This window comes from Dendrobates tinctorius, unplaced genomic scaffold (genome assembly GCF_039654945.1).
Source record: "Dendrobates tinctorius isolate UK_male_01 unplaced genomic scaffold, ASM3965494v1 ptg000269l, whole genome shotgun sequence".
Lineage (NCBI taxonomy): Eukaryota > Metazoa > Chordata > Amphibia > Anura > Dendrobatidae > Dendrobates > Dendrobates tinctorius.
The window spans coordinates 404,908-417,964 of NW_027361936.1; the positions used below are offsets into that span (position 1 = coordinate 404,908).

The 13,057-nt window shown below is 42.4% G+C and overlaps 1 long non-coding RNA gene across 1 annotated transcript in view; it reads right to left on the bottom strand.

Moving 5' to 3' along the window:
- Window positions 1–3,191: 3,191 nt before the first annotated feature.
- Window positions 3,192–13,057, bottom strand: part of LOC141069602 (uncharacterized) — a 56,355-nt gene continuing 46,489 nt past the window's right edge. The window contains exons 4-5 of the long non-coding RNA XR_012226604.1: window positions 3,506–3,600; window positions 3,192–3,423 (exon numbers count right to left, since the gene is read on the bottom strand). This is a non-coding gene — a long non-coding RNA (uncharacterized lncRNA). The remainder of the gene's footprint in view (window positions 3,424–3,505; window positions 3,601–13,057) is intronic.

A 13,057-nucleotide genomic window follows, 5' to 3' on the forward strand; every position in this document is an offset into this window, starting at 1 on the left:
TGGCTGGCCCCCTCTTTCCAAGCCAACAGATTCCGAGAACAGAAGTAGAGACTGTGATGGCTCCTGTCCATGTCTCTCTGACTGCCTGGGCACTTTGGCAGGTGGTGAAGAGACAGATGGTTGCTCTTCGGTGCTCTGACCCTGAGAGGATGCGGAAGTAATTGAAGTCGATGCGTTAGCTGCCATCCATCCGACAACGGCTTCAATTTGTTCCTCCCGCAGCAGTGGGGTACGTTGAGGTCCTACAAAGCTGCGCATAAAGGACTGTTGCCTGCTAAAACTGGGGGATGCTGATCCACTGGTGCCCGCAGCAGGCCCAGAATCCCCACGTCCTCTACCTGTAGAATCCCCACGTCCTCTCCCTGCAGAATCCCCACGTCCTCTCCCTGCTGAAACTCCACGCCCACGCCCACGCCCACGCGCCTTACTCCCTGCCTTCTTCATCTTGCAAGACTGCTTAAGATAGGCAAAAAAGTACAAAGGGGGGCCTTAGTGTGCTTATTCCTGAACAGCTGGTTACAGGTACAAGAAACACTAATTTTATGAAGTGTGTGTGTGTGTGGACTAGACTTTAATAGGAGCTGATGTGGCCTACACAAGTTCAAAATGTAGTGTTTGGTGAACTTTTTTTGTGGTTTCTTTGTTGGAAACAAACTCAAAGTATGTGAACAAAGAATTGAAACTGATAGTATCACCAACTTTTTGGAGCTATTACAATGCAGGCAGGTAACCTACAATGCAAAAGATGAGGCTCCAAAAAAATTGGGTAATACTAATCTGGCTGCGCCGGCAGGGCACAAGCCAGAAAAAAAGGCTCCTCTATCTACTCCTATATAGTGTTTGCAACCAACCAATGTTGATGGATACGGATGGATGCACACTAATAGGAGAAGAAAAAATGAGCTGCACTCAAAGACAAATATGTGTGAGGCAGTGACGCACGTTGAGCGTCCTACAACCAGACGTAGCTGCAGGACACTCTACTCAGCGTGAGCTGCACTCACACACAGTCAGAGGCCTCTCAGACAGCCGTCAACAGTGCAGCTAAGTGGGCACTGGCACTGACAGGCTGCAGAAAGGCTCCGCTGTGTACTCCTTTATAGTGTTTGCAACCACCGTAGATGGAGACGGATGGATGCACACTAATAGAAGAAAAAATGAGCTGCACTCAAATAAAAATATGTGTGAGGCACTGACGCACGCTGAGCGTCCTACAGCCAGACGTAGCTGCAGGACACACTACTCAGCGTGAGCTGCACTCACACACAGTCAGAGACCTCTCAGACAGCCGTGAACAGTGCAGCAAAGTGGACACTAGCACTGAAAGGCTGCAGAAAGGCTCCGCTGTCTACTACTAGTGTTTGCAACCAACGTATATGGATACGGATGGAAGCACACTAGATTGAAATTATGTAAAAAATGCAGCTCAAAAAATAAAAGATGTATGAGGCAGCAGTGATCACACTGGGTGGCCTACAGCCTGACGTGGCTGCAGGACCCACTCCACAGCGTGAGCTGCACTCACACAGCCCTTGCAGACAGCTGTGAACACTGCTGCTAGGGCAAAGAAGGCTACAGTGGTGGTTTATGTAGCCTGGGTAAAGCACTAGATGTTTGGTGGAATCGCTATTTCTAACTGTCCCTCACAGTCTTCTACAGCAGCCTGTCCCTAACTGAATTCACAGCAGAGTGACCAGAAATGGCGGCTGCGGTGGCTTTTATAGTGCATCATGACATCATTTCGGCAGCCAATCACAGCCATGCCAATAGTTAACATGCCTACATGCCTAACAGGATGTGCCCACACTTCGGAGGATTCCCATTGGCTTAATCAAAGCAAGCAGGCTCATAGCATGATGGGAACTTCCTATTCCGATTCCGATTCCGGAATCCGATATGACAAAAGTATCGGAACGAAGTATCGGAATTCCGATACCGCTAATATCGGCCGATACCTGATACTTGCGGTATCGGAATGCTCAACACTAATCCTGACCGTTGAAGCACATAAGAGTTAAACCCATACAGACACAGAACACTTCAAGAAGCCAGAATACTCAAAAGTCTTAAAAGTGAGCTCGTGCCTGCTTCAAGGGAAATTTGTCCTGACTAGTGATAAGCGGATTGCTTGGGATTTGAATTCGCCTGCTTTGCCAAATTTTTTCCAAAACTTTGAGGCATGGAAAAAATTTTTTTCTGGATCCCAGAGCATAATAAAAGCACCCTGTTCATAGCTTCTGGTACTCATGAGGGCAGCGCAAGTGCTGGACTAATGAAGAGTGGTGACATTACCAACCCGCTCATCAGTCCGGCACTTGCACTGCCTTTGTGCCTTTCATGTCTCGCGGAGTCATCAGACCCGGCAGTAGCTGCTGCACCAGTCTATGGAGCTGCGTTCTCTAAATGGGGCTCCATAGACAGGATGAAGAAGACAGAGATCATCATGGGACCGCCATTTAAATGTCAACAGACCCCTGTGGATCTTTTTTTTGGTAACAAACGGGTAAAGGAAGGTAATTGTCAGGGAGTGATTTTTACAAATAAAGGACTTTTCTGTGTGTGTGTTTCTTTTTTTGAATATGGGGTTAGTAATAGGGGTGTCTGACAAATGCCTCTCCACTACTGACCTCAGGCTTTATGTCAGCGGACATTACACAACTGACACCAACCCCAAAACCATTACCCTGATTGCCACCGCACCAGGGCAATTGAGAAGAGCCAAGTCTAAGTGCCTGAATTGGCACATTTAATGGATGTGCCGTTTCTGGGGTGGCTGAGGGCTGGTCTTATTAGGCTAGGAATGGGCCAATATACATAGCCCTTCCCAACCTATTAATATCTGCCCTCAGCTGTCTGACTTTGATTGCTATTTAAAATAAAGGGGACCCTCTATCATTTTTTGGGGGGTCTACCAATTTTTAATAACCAGCAAAGGCAAAGAATACAGCTGCGGGTTGATATTAATAGACTGGAAAAGTGTATGGATTTTGGCCCCTTCTCTGCATATAGTGGGGAAAATAAGTATTTGATACACTGCTGATTTTTCAAATATTTTCACCAACAAAGAATGGAGAGGTCTGTAATTTTTATCTTAGGTACACTTCAACTGTGAAAGGCAGGATTTAAAAAAAAAATTCCTGAAAATCATATTGTTTGATTTTTACATAATTAATTTGCATTTTATTGCATGAAATAAGTATTTAATACAACAAGAAAACAAATTTATATTTGGTACAGAAACCATTGTTTGCTATTACTGAGGTCAGACGTTTCCTGTAGTTCTTGACCAAGTTTGCACACACTGCAGCAGGGATTTCGGTCCACTCCTTCATACAGATCTTCTCCAGATCTTTCAGGTTTCGGGGCTGTCGCTGAGCAACTTGAGTTTCAGCTACCTCCATAGATTTTCTATTTGGTTCAGGTCTGGAGAAGGAGGTAGTTGGCTAAAATCTCATGATACACGACCCCATCCATCCTCCCGTCAATACAGTGTAGTTGTCCTTACCCCTTTCCAGAAAAGCACCCCCAAAATATGATGTTTCCCCACCATGCTTCTTGGTTGGGATGGTGTTCTTGGGGTTGTACTGATCCTTCTTCTTCCTTAAAACAAATAGAGTGGAGTTGATAACAAAAAGTTCTATTTTGCTCTGAACTCATGACTTTATTCTATGCCTCCTTTGGATCATCCAGATGGTCATTGGCAAACCTCAAACGGGCCTGGACATGTCCTGACATGAGCAGGGGGATGGTGCGCCCTGCAGGATTTTGATCCATGAATGAATGAATGAATGAATGAATGAATTAGTGTGTTACTAATGTTAGGCTAAGTTCACACGTAGCGGAATTCTCGTGGAAATTACCGCGAGAGTTCCGGAATTCCATTCCTTGGGAAAATCGCATTTTAAATTCCCGCGATTTTCCCGCGGAAAAACTAGCATTTTGCAAGCGTAATTAGCTTGCAAAATGCTAGGGTTTTCCAAGCGATCTGTAGCATCGCTTGGAGAACTGATTGACAGGTTGGTCACAGTCATCAAACATAGTGTTTGACAAGTGTGACCAACTTTTTACTACTGAGGCTGCCTATGCAGCATCAGTAGTAAAAGATAAAATGTAAAAAATAATAAAAAAAATAAAAAATGGTGTTATTCTTACCTTCCGACATCCCACGCAGCCTTCCCGCCTCTCTCCACGCTCCCGTTCCCAGTAATCCTTTGCGAAAATGCCGCGATGACGTACGTTCTCGCGGGATCGCGATGTCTCGTGGTAATTCACGATGACGTCGCGCGAATGACCGCAAGACTTTGCGATCCGGCAAGAACGGACGTCATCGCGGGCATTTTCGCAAAGGATTACTGTGAACGGGAGCGTGGAGAGAGGCGGGAAGGCTGCGCGGGACGTCGGAAGGTGAGAATAACAATATTTTTTATTTTAAATTCTATTTTTTACAGGGATATGGTACCCAAAGCCCGGAGGACAGTCTCCTCTCCTCCGGACCGTGGGTACCATCCGCAATTGTTCTGCTTACTTTTCGCATGGTGTGCACAGCCACATGCGGGAAGTAAGCGGAACAATGCATTCCTATGGGTGCCGGATCGCATGCTGCGTTTTTTACCGCAAAGCGATTCCGCCTCGGTAAAAACCGCAGCATTAGCACAGGATTGAGGAATCCCATAGGAATGCATGGGATGCTTATTTTTCACGTTTTCGCGGCAAAATCGCACAGTTAAAACAGCCGCAGAAATGCAAAAAAGCCCCGTGTGAACTCTGCCTTAATGTTTGAGACTGTGCTCCTAGCTCTATTCAAGTCATTTAACAGGTGCTCCGGGGTAGTTCTGGGATCATTCTGGGAGATGTTGGAGTGTCATTGATTATGGTCAGGTGTCTTTTATACAGGTAACAAGTTCAAACAGGTGCAATTAATACAGGTAATGAGTGCAGAGTAGGAGGGCTTCTTAAAGAAAAACTAACAGGTCTGTGAGAACCAGAATTCTTGCTGGCTGTTAGGTGGATCAAATACGTATTTCATGCAATAGCATGCATTTTAATTATTTAAAAATCATACAATGTGATTTTCTGGTTTTTAATTTTAGACTCTGTATCTCACAGTAGAAGTGTACCTACAATAAAAGTATATGGGAAAACTAGCAAATTATTTTCCCCACTCACCACTCACCTCAAAGCTGCATGTTTTCCCTTGGCTAGTTATAAAAAATAGGGGGGGGGCGCTGCATTTTTTTGATTATTCATTTATTTCACAACATCAGGCCTGGTCACGTGCTGCGCCGGATAATCACAGCCATGCCATTATTTGGCTGTGAGAGGGCTGGAAGTGCCCACAGCCTTAAAGCTGGAAGGCTTTTTTAAATAGTGAACATTAGAAACACTTTATGTGCTGCTGTCATCTGGTGGTGTGAAAAAATAGGGGCTAATCCAGGCTTTGTTTATTTTATGCCACAATTAACCTGTCAGCATTCTCAGTTGACAGGCAAATGCGAATGACTGTTATGCCCCGCGGCCGCACTAAAAACCCATTCAGACAAGATTCTAGCGGCATGGCAGCACATCACCTCCAAGGAATAGAGTGACAGCTCATGTAGTGATATCTATTGTAAATTCCTAAATAGCTCAGAAACTGGACAGTATAGTCCTACATACAGTATTACATACAGCGCTTCATACAGAATAATGAGCCCCATATATTGTTCCACACAGTATTATGTGCACCACACAGTGCTCCATACAGGATAATGAGCCCCATATAATGCTCCATACAGTATAATGAACTCCATATATCTTATATATTGCTTCATGCATAATGGACCCCATATAATCCTCTAGTATATGCTGGGCCCCATATAATGTTCCAAGCATAAAAAAAAAGAAATACTCACCTCTCCTTGCTGGCTGCTGTGCAGCTCCAGACACGTAAGCATTGACATTTTCTGGCTTTCTGCACTGACTGTTCAGGCAGAGGGCGCACACCAGTCACTTCATCATGCCCTCTGACCTGAAATGTCACAGTCAGAAGATGTGGAAAATGCAGCAGCAGATGAACAATGAGCGGTAAGTATGCTAGCAGAGAGGGCCTACTCGTAGGCCCCCATAATGCGCCAGTGTCTCTGATGGTGAGTGGGCCCCCCTGCTTGCTCAGGGCCCCTGAACTTGCGCAGTCAGGGGGCTGATGCCGGTCCTGCTCGGCATAGTGAGAGGAAGGAGGATCATGGTGAGGATTATATGGTCCAGAATCACAGCTAATGAGACTGGACCGTGTGGAAGACAAGGTGGTGCTGGCAAAGTGACTGGAAGCATTATCTGATCTCCATCCAACAACCTTTTCACACTGGTCTGACTTCAAGAGTGGTGTTCCACGCTCCCCTGCAAACTGAGACAGGACGCTAGATTGATAAGATGTGTGTGTTTGTTGTATTCCCACGGCAGGCACAGTTTCACCTTGCAAATGGCCTCAGCCTCTGCGCTCACCATCAGCATCTCGTCCACTTCCCCATCGCATACCACACGCCTTGCCTATTTTAAATTACGTATGATTTATCCCTGTTGAGAAAATGTTGCAGTATTACATTGGCAGGAAAATCATCCCACTTCAAATGGACTTAGTAGACTGGAGTATCAATAGAGCAATGCTTTTTCTAACCAAACGAATTTTTGGGGGGTTTTGAGGCACCACTGCAGCACAATAAATGGTGCATAAAATTACACTGCTAAAAAAATGGCAGCATTACAATGGCAGGAAAATTTGCTCACTTCAGAGGAACTTATGCTGCAGTATCAATACAGCAATGCTATTTGTAACCAAACAAGTTTTTTTGCGTTTTGAGGTAAAACTGGAGCATCATAAATGGTGGCTAAAATTACACTGCTGAAAAAATTTGCAGTATTACTGTTGCAGGAAAATTTGCCAAATCAGATGGACTTTGCAGCGTATCGTCCGTAACCGCAAATGCATGCAAAAACATGCTAATGTGTTTGTGGTTGCGTTCGATAGGACAATGCTTTTTCCACTGGAATTTCCTGGACACAAGCTGAGCCCAATGGGCGTGTCATATGTAAATTCTGACATACGCTTGCGTACGCAAAGGCAAAGCGTACGCATGTCGTTGCGAACCCTTGCGTTCTCGTAGACAGTAGTGCTTTTTTTACGCACTTCATCTACAATCTTCTGCATGCGGATGACCGCGAATAATTGACATCGCAAAAAACGCAACATGATGCATTTGCTGCGCCCCGCCGCACACTACAAAACTACGCATGCGTAAGCAAATGCAGGTGAGTGCATGCAAATGCATGTACCTGCATCCACAATGTAAAAGATATGAACGCACGACGCATGTGGATGTATGCGTCAGAAGCGCTGTGGACACAACCGCAAATGTGAAACCGGCCTAAGTGTGTTTTTTCTATACGTCTCGTGAGTCCAGGTTTTTTTTTTAACTGTATACCCAATAAATTTAAAACATTTTATATAGGGGGTTTCATATGTTAGCTACTTAGTCTATACCCCTTTACTTTGTCATGGTTTCACAAAGTATGTGAGTAAGTGCTATAGTCTTCTATTTTCGTTCTAACAATTATTAGTTGAAGCCTTGACATTAGTGATGAGAGAGTATCCTTGTTGCTCGGGTTTTCCTGAGCATGCTGCTGAGATGACAAAAGCTAAAATACGTGGAGGTCACCCGAGCATGCTCAGGAAAACCCGAGCTACGAGTATACTCACTCATCACTACTTGACATCCCTTTATGTTATTAATATCTGCTCATAGTGAACAAGCAGTGATGTGATAACTGTACTATACGACTGTACTAACAATAACTGTGGTCTATGAATAGGATATAAGTCAGTTGTGCTTTGTTTTCATGTCAAGCTCTAAGAATGAAGCAGCAACAACCCCCTACAATCTACGATACATTTGTATTTTGTGTAAGTGTGACCTCTTTAACTAATTTTTTATGCATCAAAGCCATTTGACATTTACCAAAACAAATGCATATGCCTTGGAGAGACTTTATGACAAAAACACAACTTGTCTGACAGCTTGCTCTATGGGGAAGAGTTATGGTGGGTAGAATCACAGTTTTAATGCCTCAAAAGTCTTTTCTTTTTCATAGTCCCAAGGCAGAGTTTCTGGATCTGGACTAAATATAATACAATAGTGGCAGCTGGGAGCTTGACAGTGTTTATGAAGAAATGCAACTGATGATCAGTGAATTGTTACATTGTTTATGACAGTGATGGAAATTACTGAGAGGCTAAGAAGAAGATGCCCTACTGTTAAGCCTACAGAAAGATGAGAGGGGGAAAAAATCCATCAATCTAATAGTTTTAATCATATTCAGAATATTCAGATAGTAAAATGTGATTGATTTTGATTAGCTAACAACACACTTGCAATTGTAGAACATAGCAAAGAAGGATTTTGCTGAGTTAGATGGTGCATTACAGAAATGGCAATATGCTACACATTATCATACTGTTCTAAGTATAAATGACTCCGCATCTTACAAGTTAGGGCATCAAAACTGAAAGCAATGTAAACTACAATTCAGAATTAAAGGCTACCCAAAGCCCCCCTAACCAAAACAAATGTAATCATGAAACCTAATGCTACTGAGTTGTGCGTGTGCATAATATCAAATATCACAATGACAGATGGTCCAATTTACATATTAAGATGGCTCACCTTCTCAATAATTTAAATAAATTACTGTGGTGATTTTTCCTACATATGTGATCTTGTACAAATCTTCCAACTGTATATAAAGAAATATGTAGCAAGATTTTGGAACAATGGGGGAGGTGACAGGGTGGAATATTTGGCGCAGTGCTGAGACCTCCATTGTCTGCTGTAACAAAAAAAGTGAAAGCACAAGCTCAGCCAGCACTTTTTTTATTTCACTGCTGGAGTGGGACCACTAATGTACATTCCCTGATCCCAATATTATATTTACCAGCTGCCAAGTTCATTTATTATCATACCGCACAGGAACACACTGGATGGGATGTTCCACCATCTGGTGACGGCAACTTCTGACTGACCCAAAGACGGAGGTATCATTCACAATCTCTCAATGTATGTCTATGAGACCCTAATTCAGGCGTTGTTCTGATAATCATAGACTTACATTGAGAAGTAACCTCTGGCTCACCTAGCAAACACTTTAGCGATCCCGTAGGTAATAATCTGCAGAAGATAACCAGCGCAGCACCAATAACAAATGACAATGGCGACTGGTAAGTATGATACTATATTAGTTAGATTAGTTGCACAACCCAGCACTGCAATAGAAAAAAATGCTGGAGTAGTGCTTGAAAAGAAAACTGTCAGCTGCGAGAAATTATATTGAAGTTCAGTTTGGAAGTGCATTGGGGCATCCCGATGCACTTCTAGCTCCTCAGGGTTCTCTGTATTCCTGAATCCTACCCCGGCTGATTGACAAGTCATTGGCTTTGGTTCACTGGCCACTGACTTGTCCATCAATTCAGAGAAGGGTGTTGTTAATTTAGGAATATAGAGGAGGTTAAAGGGTTAGTTCGAAATGCAACAAAAAAAATTAATAACTTTTGACTTTTAAGTCATTCCCTTCCCTAAGTTTCTGGGTTCTGTTTGTATTACCCACTTATTATGATGATTCGTTTGAGAAACCCAGTGCATGATGAGATACTCTTAAGGAGTGATATGTTCACTTCTAGACTAAACTTCAATATACGATTTCTCACAGCTATAGCTTTGCTTTGAAGCCATGAAGGGAACGGTTGGGAAATTTTTTAAAGGGCTAAACAGTTATATTAATGGTTGAGGTGGGTTTCTGACAGGTTCCCCTTAAGAGCTTTACAGAGCACCAAGGGATATTAATGATGACTGTGTCTAACATTAAATGTTTCAAAGTGGTGGCTAGAGATTGGCCAAAAAAGATTGCTTTGTAGTGCAAAGATGAAGGCTCACGAGAGTGCTATGGAAGTTGCTACCATCATCATATATTTGGCTAATCAACCAGATTTTCTGCTTTCCTGAAAGTCTTCCTCACTGTCACTGTTAGACTATGTGCGCACGTTGAGTATTTACTTGCAGAAATTTCTGCAAGGTTTCTGCATCTCTTGGCTGGAAAAACACTGTGTCAAAAACGCATGCATTTTTGTACAGCAATGAATGTGCTTTTGAGCTAAATAAAGATATTTTAGAAAAAGTTTTGTGATGTAATTTATTGGTTCAACGCCACCTTTTTCATGCTGATGCAGTGGTATCAGAATAATGGGATTAGGACTTTGTGTCAGCAGCTGTCATTGACACCAAGCCCTAGGCTTATTAATAAAAGCTTGTCAGCCCAACATCCTCATTACTAAGCCGATAAGTAAACACACACACACACACACACAAAAATACACACACAAATACACACAAACCCACACACACATTGTGACCATCCTATGTAGGAGCTTTGAACAGAACGAACATACATAGGCTGTAGCCAGACAGCAACTGTTAATTTTAAAGAAAAAAAATTGGTGTGGGCTCCCGCATAATTTTTATAACCAGCAGAGGGAAAGCTGACTGCTGGGGGCAGATGTTTATAGCCTGGTAAGGTGGTAATACCCATGGAGCTTACCAGGATATTAATATCAGCTCACAGCTGTATACATACAGTAGCTTTTACTGGCTATTAAATTGGGGGACCCCCCAAAAAATAATGTGTGGTACCTCTATAATTAATAACCAGCAAAGGCTATGAGGACAGCTGAGAGCTGATATTAATAGCCTAGGAAGGGGCCATGGATACTGACCCCTCCCAGACTAAAAACATTATCTCTCGGCCAACCCAGAAAATGCGCATCTATAAGATATATAAGATAAAATCATTTTGTGCACAAAGACCTCACTGCACTATAAATTTATAGTAAATTTATTAAAATGAAACCCTATAAAAATAGCACAATTCACCAAAAAATACTTTTAAGAAAAACCATGTAAGCTAATTAAATCCAAAGGAAAAACACATAACCAATAGTGAGAAAATTCATCTGAACATACTATTGGAGGCCAAAATAATGACTGTTTTAATCAGAAAAAACAAAATCTCTGCAATGTTAATAAAAATTCAGGGATATATTACAAAACTACTGCAAACTGTCCAACATATATATGTACCTAGGAAATCTCATAAAAGAAAAAAGAGGTCACAGTATTGGGCATATAAAATGGATATAGCGCTATATCACAGAAAAAAACCTGCAATATTCTGAATAATACCTAACCAGTGGATGTCAAAAAGTATCACACCACCTATAATTAGTAAAAAATCTTTTTGTATGTGTCCAAAATATCATCCAACCATAAAAAACTCGTAGAGGTAAATATATAGTGGTTGAGGAAAAAATGGCAAATTGATTACAATCACATGGAGATTGCCCCAGCCGGTGGCGACACCTACAACCTAATAAGTGGTTTAAAACATTCTTTATGTACTGAAAGTGCCTTTAAAGTCCCAGAAAAAATCCAAAAGCTATAGCCAGCTAATAGCAGGCAACACCAGGGATCCCTGATGAAGGAAAGCGTTCTTTCCGAAACGCATTGGATGTTTTTTGGTACTTTCTGCAACCCGCATTTCATTTAGCCAGCAGCAAGCCTTGGTCACGTGACTACCCGTGGTACGCTAGGTCCTGCTTCCATCTATCCACTAGCGGATCTGCAGGTGCTAACCTAGACAACCTAGACGACCGGGATTCCTTTTACAACTAACCGGCGCAAGTGTCTCTCATTCACTATAGAGAGACGCGCCGCTCCGCTCTCTAGCAACGGTGTTTTACTCCGGATCGCGGTTGAACATGTGACACCAGCGTCACGCCAGGTCCTGCTCTCCTACCGCAGAGAACGGAGACGCCGCAGACAACAGAGACTCAGGTACAGATAACGTATACCGGAGTTGCTTGCTATTAGCTGGCTATAGCTTTTGGATTTTTTCTGGGACTTTAAAGGTACTTTCAGTACATAAAGAATGTTTTAAATCACTTATTAGGTTGGAGGTGTCGCCACCGGCTGGGGCAATCTCCATGTTATTGTAATCAATCTGCCATTTTTCCCTCAACCACTATATATTTACCTTTACGAGTTTTTTATGGTTGGATGATATTTTGGACACATACAAACAGATTTTTTACTAATTATAGGTGGTGCGATACTTTTTGACATCCACTGTTTAGGCATTATTCAGAATATTGCAGGTTTTTTCTGTGATATAGCGCTATATCCAATTTATATGCCCAATACTGTGACCTCTTTTTTCTCTAATGAGATTTCCTAGGTACATATATATGTTGGACAGTTTGCAGTAGTTTTGTAATATATCCCTGAATTTTTATTAACATTGCATAGATTTTTTTTTTTCTGATTAAAACAATCATTATTTTGGCCTCCAATAGTATGTTCAGATGAATTTTCTCACTGTTGGTTATGTGTTTTTCCTTTGGATTTAATTAGCTTACATGGTTTTTCTTAAAAGTATTTTTTGGTGAATTGTGCTATTTTTATAGGGTTTCATTTTAATAAATGTACTATAAATTTATAGTGCAGTGAGGTGTTTGTGCACAAAATTATTTTATCTTATTTATTTCAGATTGATTATTTTGACAAAATAGTGTTTTTTTGTCTAATTTTGCAGCACTATTCACTTTGAGCGCCACTGAAAGTATTTTTTGATCTGCATCTATAAGATATACAAATTCTGGCACTTAAGGGGGTTTTACACTAAGCGATATCGCTAGCAATATCGCTAAAACGTCACTGGTTTTGTGACGTTATAGCGATATTGCTAGCGATATCGCTATGTGTGATACTTACCAACGACCGGCTCCCCCGCTGTCCATCGCTGATCGCGCGAGAATGTCTGGCTCCATTTCTCGTCGGGCACTTCCTGCTGAGACTTCCTGCTGTGACGACGAGCGACGCTGGACGCGGGCGGGAGGACGCAGGATCGCTGTGTGTGAATGGTAAGTATCGTGCGCTGCGTCGCTGCTGCATCGCTGTGAGATCTTTCTGTGTGAAAGCTC